At 38.4% G+C, this 22547-nt stretch overlaps 1 protein-coding gene across 1 annotated transcript in view; it reads right to left on the reverse strand.

Annotated features, from left to right (window-relative positions):
* The window catches only part of AFF2 (ALF transcription elongation factor 2), a 441996-nt gene that overhangs the window by 48470 nt on the left and 370979 nt on the right, over nt 1-22547 (reverse strand). The window lies entirely within an intron of this gene.

Raw genomic sequence — 22547 nt, forward strand, 5'->3', positions numbered from 1 at the left:
TGTTTAAATTAGAGATTATAATATGCAGAAAACCTAATTAAAAAATAAAATAAAAATAAATTCAGCATTTGACAATTAGAGATTAATGACAAACAAGCAAATTGCTTTGTTAGCTCGGCAATCTGCTTATCAGCCTGCAGCCTTTGAAGTCTTTGCCCCTCCTCCCCAGGTGCCTGGAAAAGCTGGATCAAGTCCTTGGAGAAATCTCCCAGGACTGGAGAAAGCTTTTCCAGTCACCCGATTGGAGCTGCACAGAGCATCATGGACTTCAAAAGCAGCAGGCTGATAAGCTGACTGCCGAGCTAGCAAAGCGATTTGCTTTGTTTGTATTGTAACTTTGCTCATTTCTAGTAATAATCATTACACAACTTACAAAAAGTCATAAACTGGAGCCAGTGCTGATACTGTAAGTGCATATTCAAGGTCTCTCTACAAGTGCTCAGAAAAGAGCTGAAGACACATTTTTCACATCTATGAATCCTTCGTTGAAACAAAGCTGGCATTTCATAAAATATTTAAAGACAACCAGCACATATATTTTGAGCATGTATTCATAGCAGATTTCAGTAAGACAAACCACAGCGAAAATAGCTTAAATCTATGTTACATTGAAAGCCAGTGTGCTCAAAGCATGTAAGCATTATTGTCTGGTGATGTTTCATAAAATGATAGATGTCTTTCCATAAATTATTCATGGTATTTTGGTGAAAAGAGGTCTGGGTGAAAGTTGTGTTCTGATCAGCTGAATTCAAACTTTAAAGTGGAACTCCCGGCAATTTTTTTTTTTTTTAGAAATATGAAAATGCATCTGCAGGGGTCCTTTAGGACATTAGGGGCAATCATTCTCTTATCCTTGTTTCTTAAATAAAGATTTAAAGCTCTTTATGTAATTTTTCCTTAATGCCACACAAACTAACAAAATATCTGCATATTCCTGTGCTGTACAAGAGAAGTTATGAAAACAAGGCTCCCTTCTCTCATATTTGGTAATCAGATGCTGATTCAGATTGAGCTGTATACTTGCTGCAACCAGTGGGTGTAAGGATTTACTGCAAGTGGGAATTCAATGCATCATCATTTAGCTCTGTGGGCCTTACAGTACCTTACGTTATGCAGGGATGTATAGTTCATCAATATGCACTATAAGGCCATTTCCCCACTGCGTAAGTTTCGTAGTAATCACTGCCATTGTAACAACGGCGATGATTACTACGGTGCTTACGTAGTGGTACCTTATATCTAATGCCGGACAGAGTGTATACACATAGTAACTGACATGTAAGTTTTCTGCGGCAGCTATTCAATGAATAGCAGCTGCAGAAAACCCTGTCAGTTCACACAATGGAGCGTGAGGCTCCAGCCGCACGCTCCATTGTGTGCAGCGGGGAATTCGGATGCTGGCACGCACGGATGCACCCGCATCCAAATTCAGCAGCTGTAAAGATCATCCCACAGTACCTGCCGGGATGATCTTTTCCGACACTGTCCGTTCATTGACCCGGCTGGCTCACGGAACGGCTGGTGTCATACAAAGTGGGAACATGGCCTAAAGGAGCATGGATTCCCGTCCAAATGACAGAACTCCCTGTTCTTTACATGGCATTGCATGTTATGGTACTATGGAAACACACTAGGCAGGAAGCATATGCCTTCTGCTCAGTGAATGATGTTTGGGCTACAACAAAAGTGCTTGGTCCAACAAGTGTAAGAAGAAAATAAGTGGAGATGCACAGCATGCTGAGCTCTTCTACTTGCAGGGTATTGTAAAAACAATCCCCTGCTTTCTGCTCCTGTCCAGGACAGGCCAAGATGAGGGTTTCCTCTGCAGAACTAAATTTCTCCAGTGTGTACACAACATATTGTTGTTTTCCATTACAATGGCCATTCTTTTAATACTGCAATGATATCCATTGAACAGGGGTTGTTTTCACACAATGCATTGAACAACGGTCGTTGTTTAATACACTGTGTGAAAACGTCTGTTTTTTGCATTGCCATCTATGCATATTATTGCAGTATGAAGAACAGCCACTGTTCTAATGGAAAACAGCAATTGTTCTTTTAAAAAATAGTATGTTGTGTGAACATAGCCTATGAATGTAAAGAGTACCTGTAATTAAAAAATTTTTTTGACATATCATCAGACGTGTCAAAAGTTAATAATTGCAGCAGTTTTTACTGCTGAGACCCACTTTGATCAGGAAATATAGCTGTGGAAAGAACACGGCAACAGTGTGATCCACTCACCGGCTGTATGTCCTTATCGGCTAATTCCAATGATGTACAGTAATGCTGGGTTTACATGGAGCGATAATTCGCCCGATCGTACGATTAATGATTTCGATTTTTTTTTTATAACGATCAGTGTTTAGACGGAATGATATATTGTACGGAAAAATCACTTTGCGATCATTTTGCAATCGCTTAAGCCTATCTCGCACATAGGTTAAATCAGTGAACGACTGTTTACACGGAATGATCTGCAAATTTTTTGCGAACGACCAACGATGATTTAAGAACATGTTCAAAGATCAAAATAAATGATTTCTCGCTCGTCGCTTGATCATTCGCTGCGTTTACATGTACGATTATCGTTCGAATTCGATCGTTAACGTGCAAATTCGCACAATAATCGTTCCGTGTAAACGCAGCATTAGTCTATGAGGCTACACTGTCAGAATTAGTGAGTGGCCGGGGAATGTGTGGAACAGCTGCCCTGCTCTCTTCCCACCTATCCCACTGTGATCTCCTGATTGCAATGGGTTTCAGCAGCGCAATGGGTTGTTTATTTTATTTTTTTTGTGGAGGGTGTGGCTACCTTTTGCACTCCAGCCATCTCCTGAAGATGTTTTAAACAGAGATTAGTTGGATCCTTCATGGATTCTTTTAGTTTGTAGGCTTAGCTTCAGTTCAAGAGAGGCCATTGTTAGCGTAGGAACAATCTCACTGAGGTTTACCTTAACTTTGTGCGATGGTACATTCTGTTTGATCAAATAGTTTGGTAAGAATCTCACTTTTCAAAATCTTAAGTACAGGTTTTTATAGTGTTTATGCTGGAGGGAGTATGTGCGGTAAGTCCTGGCACTTGCAGGTAGCTGTTGTACTTGTTTATGCCTGATAACATGTCAAAAGTTTTTTAATGACAGATAATTTTTAAATTTCAACTGTTGATAACTCAATGGCGAGTCTATATTTTGCAGATTAATTTAATCATGTACCATCTAACTGAATTGTTACTCTGATGTCAGAAGTTACAAGTAACATTCAGGCCATGTTCACATGGCGTAAGAGACCAGCCGGCCGGTCTCTGCATAGATTATCCCGGACGGTACTGCAGTACCAGGCGGATGATCTTTCCTGCCGCAGAGTTCTAATGCGGGCGCATCAGCGCGCGCCCGCATCAGAACTCCCCATAGCACACTATGAAGTGAACGGCCGTAGCCGCTCGCTTCATAGTGTGCACTGATAGGGTTTCCTACAGCCGCTATTCACTGAACAGCAGGCGCAGAAAACTGACATGTCAGTTCTTTGCTGTGCCACGAGGAGTCCTGGCCGGAGCGTATACGATGTGTATATGCTCCGGTCGGGATCCCATAGACAGCAAGGTAACGTATGTTTTCGTACAAAGTACGGTCGTTGTTGCCGATAGCAACAACGTCCGTACTTTTACAAAAACATACAATGTGTGAACATAGCCTCAAGGTGGAAATTTCTATTAAAGATATGATCTTGTATCCTACTTTGGATACAGGTACAATTTAATGAGCACACATTGCCTATAAGTATAAATCAAGTGTCATATTAATCTTTATAAAGTCTAAACAAACACAGGATACAAATTTGTAAATCCTTCTATTTCTCATACAAATAAGGTATGGCATGTGAATTATTTATGTTTTTTGTTTTTTTTTTCATATTTAGAACTGCATTTACAACAAGATACAGTAATCTCACATTGTATTATTACCTATGTCACTTACTATACTTCATAATTGCTTTATAACAAACATTCTGGCTTATGATATAAGGAAAATCTCAGGAATACTTTGCACTGAATTATTAATGGTCACACTGGATACATGTAAAGCTTGAGTCTTTCAATATTTGAATGAATGGAACAGATGCTAACAGTTTCTTAAATTTTAATCACTACAACTCGCTATAAATTCTCTGGGATCCTGTCAAACATGTCAGTCTGGCAGCATTAAATACTTATTGGAAATGACAACCATTTCTGATAAATACAGTGAAACTAAACCCATAAAACATTTATAAGATGATCTATTTTGAGAGAATTTGATTTAATGAGATCGGGTCATATGGGGCAAAATATGTTACAATTAGAGCTATGGTAAATCAGATGTAAAGGTTCAACTATATTATGTTCTGGATTATGTCTTAGGTCATTAAAATAGTGAAGGTTATTTGCAAATTTGGTCCTGTAGTGCCCATTACATTGCCCATTATTTTGCTCAAAATATACTTATTTTAACTAGAATCTTATGGATCAGGGCATAAAAATGTCTGCCTGCATTATGAGAAGGATCTCATGTTATAAGGCGCCTTATCAGGAATAGTTCATATACTAGTATCCCACACTTTATTTATGGTTTGCATCTACCAAACTGATTGTGTTCTCTAAAACAAACATGTAGGTTCACCCTGGTATAGTGAGTTGAAGCAACTGCAAATACGAGCGCAAAAAACGGGTTACTGTCATTTATGCCCCTATAATTCCATAGTCTGACACCAAATATCTAGGTCCCTATAAGAGTCAAGTCATGATGCAGTCAAGAGATACAACTACAATAAAGTAATTGCATTTCTAAAGAGAAGAAAATTAGTTCATGAACAAGGCAGAATATTTCCAATATACTGTTGTTCTTCTTATATCATTTAAAAGGGGAATTCCAGGGAAAATGTTTTCTTTAAAATCAACTGATGTTAGAAAGTGCCATAGATTTGTAATTTACTTCTATATAAAAAAATTGCCAGTCTTCCAGTACTTATCAGCTGCCTTATGTCCTGCAGAAAGTGGGGTATTCTTTCCAATCTGACACAGTTCTCTCTGCTGCCACCTCTGTCCGTGAATGGAACTGTCGGGAGCAGTAGCACATCCCCATAGAAATTCTCTTCTGCCCTCCAGACTTGTAAAAATACCACTTCCTTTAGGACATACAGGAGCTGATAAGTACTGAAAGATTTTCTTAAGCACTTGAGACTCCTTAAAGCACAAACAACATCCAACATCCAACAAATCCACTCATAAACCAAACCAAATTTTCCCATAAGAAATCATAGAAATGCAGACAATTGGTTCCACACCCCAAAAATAATGATTTTTTTTATTCTGAATAACATGTAAAGCAAATGAAAAAAATATATATTCAGAAACAGCAGAATATGTGATATTATAAATTACTGTACAGTAATGAATAGGATGGGAAACACAAGGACTCACAGAGACTGCAGGGAGCATGAAGGAATGAGCAGGGCAGATGTGGGTACAGTATAGCAGTGCTCTCTGTCCAGAAAGAGAGGGATTACCGCTATGAAGAGATTACCTACACAGTCCTGTTCCCTAATGTAAGCCCCAGCCTGAAGTGGATCTGCTTTGATTTGGAAGGTGAGGGAGGCGTCAAAGTACAATGCTGTAGACCCCCCTATGCAGACCATGCCCCTCCTCCACTCACGCTCCCACCTAGTACAGAGAGCTCTTAAACCAAAGCAATGCTCTTAAACCAAGTCACAATTTTGAAAACTGTGAGTTCTTAAACCAAAATGCTCCAAAACCAAGGTACCACTGCATATATATATATATATATATATATATATATATTTATTTATTTTTTATTTATTTATTTATTTTATTGGCTGTCAGTTAAGAGCCTTACAATCAATCAATCAATCAATCAATCACTGTTTTGGGCTATTTGTGTGTAACTAAACTGCATTACACTGCCATTTGCTGTTTTATTCTGGAATATACTATTGTTATTTGGTGGTGAGAAAGACAGCCCACACACTTTCTTTGTAACATTTAAAGGGGTAATCCAGCGCTACAAAGACATGGCCACTTTCTCCCTCTCTTGTCTCCAGATTGGGTGGGGTTTCAAACTCAGTTCCATTGAAGTAAATGGAGCTTAATTGCAAACTACACCTGAACTGGAGACAAGAGAGGGGGAAAAGTGGCCATGTTTTTGTAGCGCTGGACAACCCCTTTAAATATATTGAGAAACATATGAGATGGTTGGACAGTCCAGTCTCTCCTCAGAGGACATCCTTTAAGTCACTTAGCCTAATGCTACGTTTACACGAAACGATTATTGGGCAAATTTTCGCGATAACGATCGAATTCGAACGATCGAAAACGCGGTGAACGATCGAAAAATCATTCATTTTGATCTTTTAACATGTTACTAAATCCTCGTTCGCCGATCGCAAAAAAATCGCAGATCGTTCTGTGTAAACAGTCGTCGCGCGATAGGGACGATTGGAGCAGCGGTGGGGGTGGCGATCGGAGCAGCGGGGGTGGCGATCGGGGCGGCGCAGGGGGCTGCGGTTGAGCGGGGGGCAGGCCGGGCTGCGGGCGCACGATCGCAAAACGATTTTTCCGTACGATATCTCGTACCATCTAAACGTTAATCGTTATAAAAAAAAACGTTACTTCGAAATCGTTAATCGTACGATCGGGCCAATAATCGCCTCGTGTAAACTTAGCATAAGGGTCCATTTACACAGAAAGATTATCTGACAGATTATCTGCCAAAGATTTAAAGCCAAAGCCAGGAATGGATTTGAAAAGAGGAGAAATCTCAGGCTTTCCCTTAGGACCTGATCTCTGTTTATAGTCTGTCTCTGGCTTTGGCTTCAAACCTTTCGCAGATAATCTGTCAGATAATCTTTCTATGTAAATGGACCCTTAGAGTCAGGAAGTAAGAATAAGGAGCCTTTTTTTATCTCACACCTTCTATTAGATTTACCACCCTTTTGGGCCTCAATACTTCACTGTGGAATCTGTTGGCGCTAAACAAATACATATTTTTATTATCATTATTACTATTACCTATGAACATGTAACTACATATACTTTAGTTCTATACCTTGATCTTGAGCTCAGCTCATCAGATCAAAAATGGTAAGTTTGCCTGGAATCTGAGAATAAGCGCATTAAATAGTCCTGACAAAACATGCCGCCAAAAAATGTCTAGTTCCCTATTGGTTCATACTAGCTCTATGGCCTCTTAAAACGGCTGTTACATGAGCCGTGAGACGTGAATAACACCAGTCACTAATAGGATATTCATCTGCCTGAAAATTTGCCTTTGCTAATACAAACTGGCATCCAAAGTAATTGCTACTAACTACTTATCAGAGCTACAACAATCTCATTGATTTTTGTACATTTAATTCTACCCTAAAGATGTTAGAGGATTAATGTATTGGCTTTTAATCTTTGCTGAACTAGTTGCTTCTCTTTTCAGCCTCCACCGTTGTTTTATTTAGCTAGAGTCACAACACGGATAAGACAATTAGGTTCTATAACCGCACATGTATTGCCAGACACCAGGTGTGACTGTTAGATGTCTTATTGTCTGCGCACCTGGAAGACTAAAGCTAATGAAATATGTACTGCCGGAGATTATTAGATTTGCATAAAATATGCTTTATTGTGCAATTAAATCGGTACATTGTATATACAAAAAAAAAAAAATTAAACATTAGCCATATATAATCAATTAATTAATGATTCATATTAAGGTTTAATTATTATTACACTATTATTAACACATTTAACTGACTAAATGTATTTTCTACAACAGAAGAACGCTGGAAGTATATTATACAATTTTCAATAATTATAGCTACACTGCATCATTTCCCCCAAATTACTAATAACTCCTCAGATGTGAGCTGAGTTTGTCATATGGCACATCTTACATCTGTTACTTTCTGGAAGACAATAAAACGTTATCTTAAAGGGGTTGTCCAATGATAAAACTGTCTGATAAATGGACATATATGTTATTTTACTAGTTTTCTGTGGTCTTTCATGCTTTCTGCCGTCAGCCCTGATGTCTTCATTTCTCTACTTATTGTCTAGTCTACATCCTGTAATGGACATCCTATTTCTTCTGGACACTCTTGCTGGAAATACTGCCTGGTTTAACTCCTATGAGTTTAGGGGGCAGCATTAAAGTAAAGAAGGCTAAATGGAAGGATAATTAAGTTGGTTGAAATCCTAGCTAGAGTGTACAGCAAGAACAGGAGGTAATTACAGAATGTATACTAGACAGAAAGTAGGGCAATAAAGACAACAGAGCAGATAGTTTGCATCAGAAGCATGAGGAAAACATAAAATATCCCAGAAATTTATCAAAGTAACGTTATTTATCAATACAGTAAACATTCTTTTATTAGACCGTCAAAAATGGGTAAAATAATCAGAAACCCCTTTTAACTGAACAAGTTGTAGCAAAGAACAGAAACTGTTCAATGAGAAATCCTGCTCCACTGTACATTTATTAATAACACTTTTCAAATGTTATAGCCACACAGAGCTTTTTAAGCCAAGTAATCCATAACTCCAAACTAAACTGTCCAATTTATCCTTCTTAACAGTGCCCAGGGTGAGTCTTCTTGACCAGTTAGCAGCTGTGAGAGTATTAGAGGGAACCTTATTGCTTTGGTGAGATGAACATTGACATACAGTATGAATCCCTGTATATTGACTATTATGCCCCTCTATCAACAACTAATATTATTATTATTATTATTATTATTATTATTATTATTATTATTATTATTCACCAACATATTCCCCAGCACTGTACAAAGCTAGTCATTACTCACATCAGTCTCTGTTTTCAATGGGACTTACAATATAAATTTCAAATAAACCTATTTTTGGAGTATGAATGGAACAGAACTACCCAAAGGAAACACACACACATACACACACTGAGCTCATGAAGGCCATGCTTGGCCGAAACGCGTCCTGTATGTACCTAATGTCACCTGCACTATAATCAATTTGCAGAACTAACTTGGTGAGTACTGGGTTTCTCTACTACTTGTGTGGCTGTTACCACCTCGAGCACCACCGACCTATGGAAGTGCCGTCCTCTCTATATCTCCAATTCATGAGCACACCTAAAGTGGTTGTCTTGATGTTCCTGCAATTATTACTACCATATTTTAGGCACAAACTGCATTTTAATAAAGATTCCAACTTTGATCGGCCCGGCCCATCCATATATGATATGGCCACATGTACATTCGAATTCACACCATGTAATAATATATTTTGCTTACAGTATTGGCTCTAAAAAGCAATGCATCCAAATATTTATCAGCTGATTGCAAGGATTCAAAGAGACAAAACTGCTGAGAACAACTGATCACTGGGGAGGACTCAGGAATTGCTATAATAAAGGGCTGTTAAAATGTCTGGAAAAAAATGCTTTAAACAGTATTGTATTACCTCATTGCAGATATTTGCCTTTTACAAGTGAATACAAAATCCCTTGTATATAGAAAGCGGTAGTTTGCACATTCTATGTACATAATTCTCACTATACTCATGGTAATAAAAGGATATTAATATTGGAATATTCATTTACTTTTCCCAGTGGCAGCTAAGACTGGGAACCAGAGGAGTCCAATAATGTCTGCTATACTGACAGCCTTATGTACAATAAATAAATAAACTTAGCTGGTAAAATTACACACAATGCTTAACAGATATTCAATTACTGAAATAATCAAGAAAATTCACTTGCCAAGAGTTTTGACTGCAATTTGGCTCCCTGGCTGCAAGCAGTTGGCTGTTCTGTAATTTCTAGTATGGTTGTTCCTTTTGAGAAAATTCCAGGCTCTTGCTATATATTTTTTTTTTCACTTCTGAATCCCATTATGAAAGACATAATGTAATCTATTATTGGGGGAATCTCGACACCCTTCTTTTTGTTGTTCAGAGCGGCTCTGTAATTGAGGTAAGCACAGGTGCCGCTCATTATAGGCCATTGTCTACTTTCCGAGTTCGGGAGAATCGCAGGATTCACATGGTTTTTCAATGCTGTTTGTATGAATAACAAACAAGTCTGATTCTGAAGCTGCATGGACGTCATTTATTTAGGAATACTAAATCATCTGCCCCTCTAAAACCAGCACCAGTAATACGTGTGTGAACCTAAATTTATGATGGTATTTGTCACTTGCATTACACATATGCTACATAGGTGACATATTAGTACAATAGTAGCTTTACAATGTGACACACAATATGGAAGTGTCTGGCAATGGCATTGGCTGCAGGCCATAAATTGCATCCCATTATAAAAATTGGCATAGCCAATCCCTTGCTAGGGCAGGTCACCACCAAGGTCAGTGGTTGGTCCAGTGGGCACTTCCTGTGTGTTGATGAGACCAGGAAGTGGTGATCGGCAGAGACAAAGTAAAATGCCAGGTAACTCCTTTATTAATACATTTGCCTTCAGTAATCTCATTTGCTCAACCTATCAGCACCAAAAATGGCAAAAAAAACCAAACACTCTAGTCTGACAATTGCAGCAGACTCACAATGACAACAAAATACCACAAATAAGGCACAAATCACCCATAAACAGTCAAAAACAAGGACTAGATAATAAAATGAGACCAGTGAATGTCACCTGACCTTTTGTTGCTCCAGATCCTGGTTCATTGTAGAGTGTTTCAGCAGGTTGCGACCATCCAGGGCTGTCAGGTGATTTCTCTCCCTATCACACTATCTCACGGGAACTGTATGGGAACCGACACTAGTCTGAAGCTGCCACTGCACCAGTCACTTTCAGCACTAGACACTTTAGTGAGTTGGGAAGGTAACTGCACCAGGCACCTTCTCTTTTCTGGGCATCTGGCAATTTTAGCACAAGACACTTATGCGACCTTATACATCAGGTGCCTCAAACATTTTCTAGACCTTTTAGTCTGCATTCAGACCATATACTTTATATCATATACCCACTGGAATTTATTCCCCGAAGGAATTTGGCTATCCAGAGAAATCATGTCTAGGAAAGGTATAATAGGGTCTTCGCAAAGGCGTAGTTTGGGGCAGGGGTTGCCCTTTTTGAGAGAAGGGGTTAGGACAAATCTTTCTAAGGGTGTGATAGTTAGAGAAACCACCTTACAACCCTGGATGGTCGCAACCTGCTGAAACATTCTACAATGAACCACAAACCGGGAATTGGAGCAACAAAAGGACAATTTAGATTCATTGGTCTCATTTAATTCTGCAGTCCTGGTACTTCACTGTTTACAGGTGATTTGTGCCTCATTTGTAGTATTGTTGTTATTTTGAGTCTAGTGCAATTGTCACACTATATTTTTTTTTTTTAACACATTTGTGCATTGTGGGGGTTCATTTTAGTTTGGATGACAAAAGAGAAGTTTTAAAGGTGTATACACCTATTTATATATATATATATATATATATATACAGTATATATATATATATATATATATATATATATTTTATTTTTTTTTTCTCTATAATTACTGATAGGGTTATCAGGTTAAAGGAGAAGTCCATCCTGGAACTAAAAAATCATTACGAGCAAGGGGTGGGAAGAAAATAAACACACTATGCTTACCTTTCCTGGAGCCTAAGCTGCGCCACATTACAGAGCTCCTAAACCCTGCCGGTTGTCACTTTTTCCCGGTTTCTGGGTAAGTTACAACCCGGGTTCCACATCACCAAAGGTAGGGATTTAGGCTGCTCAGCCAATCAGTGACTGCAGTGGTGTCCCGCCCTAGTCACTGACTAAATGAGCAGGCCATCCATCAGCCAAGTCATGATGTAGCCAGCTGGGAGCTCAGAAGACAGTTGGCGGGGTCCAGGAGCGGGACGCAGCTCTGCACGGGCACCGGCACAGGTGACTGTAACTTATTTTTTTATTTCTCCCCACCCCCTTAATGATTTTTTTAATTCCCCACTGGACTTCTCCTTTAAATGGATCTGTGACCTGTTTTAATTTAAGAATACCAAATGAAAGTTACAGTTATTTAAGATTTCTATATTTATGGGAAAATACTAGAATTCCTTTTTTACAAGTGGTAAATTGGCAACAAGATTTCGGCTTGTTAAGAAGAAAAGTTGTGTCAGGGTCATTGTGGGATCAGTTGTCCTCTAGCTATGATATAATGCAGCATTCAGATGTTGAACCATACTGTAGGTTTGCCTCAACATTTATTATGCAACCTATGCAGTTTGTTTATTCTGTTGAGCTTTATGTGTCTATAGGAGCATATGGCAGAGAATATATTGGTTCCCATTAGTACTGAGTAATCACGCAGAACTACTAAATTTTTCAGCTGTGCAGCTATTCACTGTTATCAGTGATCCCAATTACTGCGAGTGCCTAGTGTTTTCATATGCAGGGACATTGAAGAAGATGCAATTAGCACAGGCATCATAAAAGAAACACCTGACACATGTATAATGCATAAACTATTACAAATAGATGACAGGAAATTAATGGAATACTTTACATGACAGCTGGAATTGATTCTAATTCATAACAATAAAGGAATCAGATGAATCTCGGATTAAATATAATGCAATTGTTTTTACCAGGATTTATCTCTGTTATTGACCTTCTAATATATGTATTATTTTCCCATATGCTAGTGGCTCATCATCAATAGAGACAGCCTAAACAACAGCAACAGGGTTTAAGACCGGGGGAGCGGGTAGTTATATGGCTCCAGAACCTTTCCTGCCATGCTAACTGCTGACATATTACTGTATTACTGATAAGGCTGCTTGTTGGTACAATAATGACTTCTTGATGCCCACTGCTACATACGTGTTACTAGCTGCCGGCTTAATGTTTGTTCAACTGACCGCTATCTTTCCCAATCTCCGCATTTAAGTGTTCTCACTGGGGGGAGGAAAAGTAAGCCTCTGCCAGAAAGCAAATTTCTAAGAACCAAAGGGTCAGGCTGTTGAAATTCAACATACTCAATCTTTCTAAACACATAGAGGGAGATTTATCAAATTGGTGTAAAGTAGAAACTGGCTCAGTTGCCCCTAGCAACCAATCAGATTCCACCTTTGATTTGTGAAAGAATCTGTGAGGAATGAAAAGTGGAATCTGATTGGTTGCTAGGGGCAACTGAGACAGTTCTACTTTACAACAGTTTGATAAATCTCCTCCATAAACTATAAAGAATCCCAACAAAGTTGAATTGCCCGCTTTTTACTAAAGCATTATGGGAATCCAAAGTCAACCTCAGAATAAAGACAGGCGGTCTGCTCATTACTACTGAGGCCTCAGGGCTTGGGTGGCCAATAAGTAAAGTAGCTCTGTTATTGCTCTGTCCTTCTTGAACCACAACTCTACCTTTTACTTTTGGAGTTAACTGCTGCCTGTTCTACAGCTCTGCTCTAGGCCATGACAAGAAGGTGTTATAGACTGAAAGAAGCCAGACAAATGAACTACCACAAAAAGAGTTTGCATTTCCTCTGGGGGTCGGGAGGGTGAACTCTGTAATTGGGTTTTGTGCCTTTTATGTACATCCTTTATAAATGCTTATTTCTGAACTCCATGTATATCTACTGGCCAACAGGTTACCAAAGTAAGGTACATTAAGATCACATTGATTAGATATTGAAAAATCTTCTAAACTAATAGCTGTTGCTAATTTGTCAGTTTTTAGTAAAAACACAAACAATGCTTAACTTATGCTATTTTTCCAGCGTTTCTATCATTTTTAGTTATGATACAGGTGTAATAAAGTTTTTGTCAATTTTATTTTTGCGTTTACAAGAAGCGATTTGCCCAATTGATTATTTAATGATTTTGAAGCAATGATTTGGTTTTTATAACGATCAGCGTTTAGACAAATAAATTGTTGAAAAAAAAATTTGAAAATTCACAATAAAAATTGTTATTGCGATCGTTTTTAAGATTGCTTAAGCCCATCTTTCACATAGGGTAAATCTTTGAAAGACTGTTTACACAAAGCGATCTGGGAATTTTTAGCGAACAACAAACGACAATTTGAGAACATGTTGAAAGATCAAAATGAACGATTTCTCACTCGTCGCTTGATTGTTTGCTGTGTTTACACAGAACAATTATCGCTCAAATGCGATCGTTATTTCGAAAATTCGAACCATAATCGTTCCGTGTAAACACAGCATAACATTGCAAAGAAACCCCCAAGGAACTGCAACTGGACCCTAGACACCTGGGTGTCATACAAGGGTGGATGGAATCATAATCAAGTCATGAAACCCTTTGCCAATAGACTGAGTGTCCCAGTTATTTGTGAAGAACAAATTCAGTAGTTTTCTCATCCAAGCTACAGAAGCACGGCTAGGTCTGTAGTCTACATTTGTTGGACGGGGGACCTATAGGCCCCATAGATGCTGGATGCAAACAAGAAGTGAAAACGTGGTCTACTGATAAGTCAATTAAACAATTATTCTTGTTGCATTAAAAATATAATTTCCAGCAGGGCATGGCTCATATAGTACTCCGGTATCCATGGTGTTGAGGAGTGAAGCACGGCATCCTTAGATCTACACAACTACAAGTGCACAAGATTTATGTTACATAATAAACAATTACGGCAATTCCCCTGCCTGCACAAATAAAGGACTGCTTTGCAGTGAGCAATCAAAAGCTAATAGCTGTTAACACTTCAATTTATTTAGAAAATCTTATCACCCTTCATACATGACAAGTGCTAATAAATTCAATAAGAGTAGTGATCAGACAAGTAGAACTCAACATGCCAGATTAGTAATGTGATTAACAATGTCTGACATCCTTCCATGAGAAGAGATGGGGAGTTCCCTCTTGCTATAATCACAGGGTATGGAAGAATGTGCTCTGCAGGAATATAAATAATTTGGAAAGTCTTGCAGACAATATTCTACAGTGAGCCTCATTTGCACTTTAGAAACGTTGCCCTACAGACCTTATGTACTTTTAAGATTCATCAGAAAGATACATGAAGCAGACTCCAAGCTTAAAAAAATGTACATATTTAATGCGTTCAGATCTCTAGGTTACAAAATATCTAACAAAAAAAAAGTGGAATATTAGAGAGCATGCTTTAGTGACTTCTTGCTTTGATAAATATCTTCTGGCATGTCATTTACTAAAAATGTAGGACTTGCCAAAGAGATGACAAATAAATGATTCCTCTGTGCACAAATAGAGGGTCCGCTCGAGCTCATTATTTTTCCTTATCAACCATCACAAGTTCTAGATCTCTGGTGCACATTCACGATTTACTATGCTGTGTAAATACAGTTAGCAGGGTGTCTCTCTAAATCTGGTGTATACTGTAAGTCATACGCTATGCTAAACCTTTAAAGGGAATCTGTCAGCTGTAAATCCTGTTTCAAACAGCTGAAACTGGTAGAAAACCATTAGGAGAGGAGACTCATGATGCCTTTCTGGACCTGGAAGTCCAGACCTTTCACCAATAGGAAACATTTGTATTGTAATTTATACTTATTTAAAATTTTTTTACAGCTTCCTAATATTTTTTGGGAATTGGTCTTGTATAATTAACCCTTTCATGAACAAGGTCATTGATGCCCAGATGTCCGTCTCAAATTGAAGCAATGTCGCCTCCTCGTCTTCTAAGAGCCAAAGCACTCCCCCCCCCCCCCCCCACCTACAGGGCAGGTTGGGGTGTCATTTTTGATTGTTTTTTTATAATTTTTTTTATAATATACAATTAAAAAAAGAAATGCATTTCTGGTGGGTTTCCCCCCCCCACACACTTTTCATTTACGCTGTTCAGTGTGCGGGAACAATATTGTTATAGTTTAATAGATCTGAAAAATTGCACACGCTACAATATGTAATATGTTTATTTTATTTTTTATTGGTGCATACTTTTAGTTTTTTTTTTTACTTTTTTATTTAATTTTTTTTACACATTTTGCATTGCATATATAAGTCCCCCCTTAGGGGACTTACTGTATATATGCAATGCTCTCATCCTTGTCCTGTCACTGACTAAACGCTGTGATCGCTTTGCATCGAGGCGTTTAAGGAGGTTAATGACATGCAGCTCCGGGACCGCAGCTGCCTGTCATTCCCGGGTCTGGGGGCTGCAATGTGTGCAGGTCCGATCTTATTGAAACAGCCCTGCACACATTAAAACCCCTTCACAGCCAGGAACGTTTATATACTGTACTTTCCTGCTGCACGGGGTATGTGCAGCAGGAACGTATATAGCCGTATGGCTGATGTGAAGGGGTTGAGATAGTAAAACAGAATATAAAGAAAATAAAAAATCACCAGAAATTCTTAAAAAAAAATTAACACAAAAACTTAGTTTATATTTATATTTATTTTTTTACGACTACATGCACCCTTTAATGCTGCCACTCTCCTTGATTATATTGTCTGCTGTTTATTAGCATAAACCCCCACAACCTTATCAGGATGGCAATGTATGCCATACTCCTCACAGAATCACCAGTGGGAAAAAAAAAGATTAACAGGTAACTGCTGCACACATACTGAGGCAAATGAGCCTTACTAAAGGGGAGCTTAGATATGTGCTGTAAAGCCTTATGAAAGTGAAGGGATGCTGAGAGCGGTGAGAATACATTGCTTACATATATATCAATTGAAACGGTGTAGCATCTTGTTGTTATTTGATCCTCTGGCAAATGATTCCATCTTGCAGTGCTAACTTATTTATATGTCTAGATAAACAAGAGCAAATGCAAAGAACCGGTACACAACATCAAAAGCTGTACAGGAATGCTTTTAATCTGTACCCCTAACTGTTGCTTGTGCACCACAGACCTGAATTTGTCAGAAGAGATGATACAATTTACATCCCACATAGATGACATTAAATAAATACCAAAGTGCAGTACATGTTCAAGTAACACTTGGCAATGAATAGTTGATAGCGCTGGAAATAGAGGCAGGTAGAATTCACAAAATGTATTCCACACATTTACAGCACAGTTAAATGTGGTTATTTAGAAAGGTGCATCTACTGATCTACAAAATAAAGTGGGTCATATAACACATTGGGCCAGTCTAGTGCCCATGGATATGATGGGTCCATTTAATGATCCTGCATATACAATATCTAGTCCATGGTAAGCAACCTGCCAAAAAAAAAGATTGGCTCCTTGAGCAAGTGCTCTGCCCATCAAATAAAATTCTGAAAAAGATGTTGGTAAGCTGGAGATCCACACCAACACAGATTTTTTTTTAAATTGTTTAATCACTGTTTACATAAGGAGGAGTCAAACTATGATATTAAAAGATTTTGTCCATGAGAAGAACAAAATATATGTAATATTTTTAAACAATACTATACATACCCATATGATGTGTCTAGTATTGCAGCCCTGCCACAATAACTTTTTTTTTTAAATGAATTCTGGATGATTCCTTCAAATTATGAGGGGTATTCTGGTGTAATAAACTTGCTTAAGATTTTGAATTTTAGCATGTCGTAAAAATAAAAGTATTACATAACTACCCTGGTCCCTGGCAGCTCCCATTCCAGTCTGGTCCTCCCCTGCTCATCTCTACAAACTGCTTTTGGGTTAAGGAGTCTAAGAAGGACCTTCATAACCAGAGGTGTCAAACTCAAATACAAAGTGGGCCAAATTTAAAAAAATTCAACATAGTCGCGGGCCAACCTTGATGATTATTGAATGCGGCGGTCCTGGCACTGTCAGTGGCATTCATCTCCCAGCGATGTGCACTAAATGACATGATAAATTGCTATGATATGAATAAACCCTAACCCATGTAATAGCCAACCCCTCCAATATTACCCCATGTAGTAGCCAACCTATCCAATATTACCCCATGTAGTAGCCAACCCATTCAATATTACCCCATGTAGTAGCCAACCCAACCAAAATTGCCCCACGTATTAGCCAGCCCCCAAGTGTCCCATATATTAGCCAGCCCTTCCCAATAGTCTCTTTTATAGTACCCAGCTCTCCCCTGTAGTCTCATATAGTAGCCAGCCCTCCCCTATAGTCTCTTATATAGTAGCCAGTCCTCCCCCATAGTCTCTTATATAGTAGCCAGTCCTCCCCCATAGACTCATATAGTAGCCAGCCCTCCCTCATAGTCTCTAATATAGTAGCCATCCCTCCCCCACAGTCTCTTATACAGTAGCCAGTCTTCCCCCATAGTCTCATATAGTAGCCAGCCCTCCCCCATAGTATTTTATATAGTAGCCAGCCCTTTTCTATAGTCTCTTATATAGTAGCCAGCCCTCCCCATAGTCTCATGTAGTAGCCAGCCCTTTCCTATAGTCTTTTATACAGTAGCCAGCCCTCCCCTATAGTCTTTTATATAGTAGCCATGGAGGGCCAGGTGTAATCCAAATTCTGGAATATAATGGAAAATAATGGCACCATGGGCCAGATTTGGCCTGCGGGCCAGAGTTTAACATGACTGTTCATAACCAATCACTGCACAAGATTAGACACTACTAGTGCCAATGTGTGGGCACGTCCTGTTCCAAATCCTCATCTTGGAAGCAGGAGAAGACAATGGCTATGTTCACACAACACCAAAAAAAAAGAGAAAAGGTGTCTGCTTTTTCTATTTAAAAAGATGTCTGTAATCGCCATTATTTAACTGACTGCAATGCAATTCATTGAATCAATGAATGAGTCAATGAGTCAATGAAATGATGGACATCCAATGCACACAGTGTATAAAATTACAGAAGTTATCTGCATGGACGTCAAAATAATGATCATGTCAATTATTTTTGGACATCTTTTGCAAACAGTGGATGTTATTTTTAGCTGTTCACACACAGTTTTTCTTTTTTCACTATCCTTTTTCCATTGTTACTATTAAATTCAAAAGAGTTTTAAATTAAAGACACACCCAAGGCCAATTAGTCTACCTAAACTAGAATAATGTACCAACAGCCGTCATTGCACAGGCTGCCTATCCTTAAAATAACGGACTTCATTTTGGCCTCAAAATGATGGACAACATTTAAAAAATTTTAAACGAAAAGAAAAAACATTGTGTAGACATAGCCAATGGGTAAGGATCAGAAATCCCTAGAACAAGAGCTACAGAGGAATTGGGATTTTGTTTTATAACATGACCAGCAATATATGAAATAAAAAAATCATCCCAAAAAACTGTGAGGAATGTGCGAATCAGCAGAAAATGATCATTGTCTATTTTTATGTTTTGTATCATGCCTATGAGTATGGCTAAATAAAGAGAGTGGACTGGACGCGAGTGCCGCATTGCCTGTTTATTGATCATGGGGGGGGGGGGCGAACTATAATGGAAAGGCTGGGTAGTGTTTTCCTTTAGAAAAACCTCCAAACTGGTATATGGAGTCTTACAAGTCACACAATATTCCATAGGAAAAAAGTATACAAAGTTACTCTTCTCAACAAAGTAAAGACCTTGTTCTTCATTGCCTCCTTTGGCTGTAGCTTCCCTTCAAATCAGTGTTCTCTTCTCAGAGAGATTCTGGCTTGTCATATAATTTCCAATCATGTTTTAAAGAAGATATCTGGAGAGCAGAAAAGATCCTACCTTTTCCGAATTCTGAGGTATCACTTCCCTCTTCTTCCTGTCTGTGCTGATACAGTGACACAGTGAGGAGGGGCATGCTTTGGATGCTGTGGGCATTGTATTCAGGGGAACCAAACCTGGCTGCAATGTTCAATATCTGCCCTATGTTGTAAGATTGGTAACGTCAGGCAGCTATACTGTAGGTCATTGTCCGCATAATGCTCCTGCCCCCCATTCTTCTGCGGAAGAGATGGGTAGAAAGAGGAAGTGGAGCGCTGGAGAACATAAGAGGTAGGACCTTTACTGCTTTCTAGATAACCCCTTTATAAACTGTTAATGGTCATAGATTTTTTATTTTTTTTAAACTAGATTAAAAAAACATAGGTGGGAATGTTTAGGAATTTTTTTTCCTCCCCGAGAAGAACTACTTTCCACAACCATCAGCAAAAATAGTCAACCTGACGGAGCCTTTATTTTTAAACATCTGTTAGAACATCATAGATTTATATAGGTAACCACTGAATTAACATACTACCCATACCCCATTCTTTATAGTTCTTTCCCTGCCATCATTAGTGCCCCTGCACACAGATTCTACATTGTACTTGAAAAAAAAAGAAAAAAAAAAAGATGTACTATACATAAATGTCATAAGAAAGATTTTAATACACATTTGGGGGACATTTACTGAGGAGCAAACATATTCACTTGGTACTGACTAGACGTAGGCCTACACCAGTTTGTGCGATTTTTTTTTTTTAAGTCGCAAATGATAAATTGGGCACTAATCCTGGATTATGCAAACTTTTGGGTGAATATTCAAAACAGGCAGATTAAAAAAAAAAGTTGCATCTAAAAAATATTCACTTGTCTAATACTGGTTCAAAAATAGAACTGAGACCAAAAATGGGCAAAAAAAATCCAATTATTCACCTAAAAATAGGTGCAAAGCCCTTGATAAATTCCACTCCATTGTTTTATAGGCATCAGAAATATAAACATACAATTTTACCCAAATAAAAATTAGTTAAATTAGTGAAAATGAGATGACATGAAAAGAATAAAATAATAGAAAATATAATAGAAATCAGCTGTCAAGAGAGTTTATTCTAAAAGTCTGACACACATTAGATTCTGTCTCAGTTCCGGAATCAACATTTCAAGTAGAACTGCAGCTTCATTCAGAATGTCATTTCCTTATGGAACATTGAGAATCTGAAAGCTCTTCCCGTCTGAATGTTCTGTTCTCTGGTGAGTACATATATCTATATGTATGTTTCTTCTTCTATTCAAAGCATAGACATAAAAGTGGGAGTCTCATTTTACCTCATTTTACCACTTCCATTATATTCATGAGTCAGCTGGTAGAAAGAATCATCACATTTATCATGGGAATCATCATTAGATGACTAGTTAGAAATACAGCCAAAATTCAAAACTTTGCATTAGAATAGTTATCTTTATAAATGATTCATTATTATATACATTTTTTTTTTGGCCTTCTGGTTTTCCAGTTCATCTTTGGCCATGCACCATCCACCCTGTGTGTTTGTACCCTTATGGTGCGTTCACACCTACAGGATCTGCAGCTGATTTTCTGCAGCAGATTTCATTTAAATAACTGAACACAGCATCAAATCTGCTGCAGATCCTGTAGGTGTGAACGCACCCTTAGGGTATGTTCACACTGAGTAAAACAGGCGGAAATCTCATGTCACTTCTTAAAGAGGAGAGCCGTGGCAGCGGAGGAGCGCACTCTCTCTCATAGACAGGCTATGGGACACTGAGACAGGCGTGATTTCACAGCCGAAACTTCCGCTGCGGAATTATGCCTTTTTTACTCAGTGTAAACATACCCTTAGTGTAAAGAAGACCAAGGAGTCTTGGAAGTTATGCTATATCCCCCCTGATCTCAATATCATCCAGTCTGTCTGGGATTACATGAAGTGCAGAAAGATTAGCCTGTCTACATACACAGAACATTTGGGGTTTGTTCTCCAAGACGTCAAAAACAACCTCCCTGCTTAGTTCCTTCACAAACTGTGTAAAAGTACCTAGAAGAACGAATGTCACACCAAATATTTTTTTAATTTAGATTTTTCATTCACTTTGAATGTTGTTAAAGGGGTACTCAAGCCACGTAAAACATTTTATTTTTGTTGTCCTTCCATAGAGCACAATATTTCTATTCTTACCCTATCATGCTCCCCTGGTGTCCTTTTGCGGTTTCTTTGTGTCCCCCATTAATGTGCGTGCCACCACTTCCAATATGGACTCAACTCTGCAGTGACCTGGCCTACTCAGCCAATCACTAACTGCTGCGCTGTCCTGCCCTAATCAGTGATTGGCTGCGTTAATTGTCACTGCCATCTTTGAAAAGGAAGCTGAAGTGTTCAGCAGAGGACCTAAAGATGCCACAGAAGGAAACCAGGAGGCGTGGTAAGAATAGCATGCTTATTGTGTTCTACTGCAGAGCAGCAATCTATAAAAAGTTTTACATGGCTAGAATGCCCCTTTGATCGATAAAAATAAACTATTAACATGTCTTTTTTTCACATCTGCCTAACATTTTTTGTACAGTACTATATATATATATATATATATATATATATATATATATATATATATATATAAAACTTACTACTACTACTACTACTACTAACTACTTCAATAGGTAAAGAGGGGCCGTCAACCCATCTATATGTATAGATATGTTTTTTGAACACAGTAATTCAAAACATCTTAAAGAAAATACACATTTTTAGATCCAATGAGAGTAATTAATCCTCTAACCTCCATAACATGCCTTTTTTATGCTTGCAATCTGCACTGTGCATTATGTTCTCTAGAATAAAGGACTATGCACTTAGTATAGGATTATTTTGCCTCGCAGTATTGTGTGCTACCAGCTTCCTTATAAGGGTGCGTTCACACGTACAGGATCTGCAGCAAATCTGCAGCAGATTTGATGATGCAGATTTAAATCTGCAG

This window comes from Dendropsophus ebraccatus, chromosome 10 (assembly GCF_027789765.1).
Source record: "Dendropsophus ebraccatus isolate aDenEbr1 chromosome 10, aDenEbr1.pat, whole genome shotgun sequence".
Lineage (NCBI taxonomy): Eukaryota > Metazoa > Chordata > Amphibia > Anura > Hylidae > Dendropsophus > Dendropsophus ebraccatus.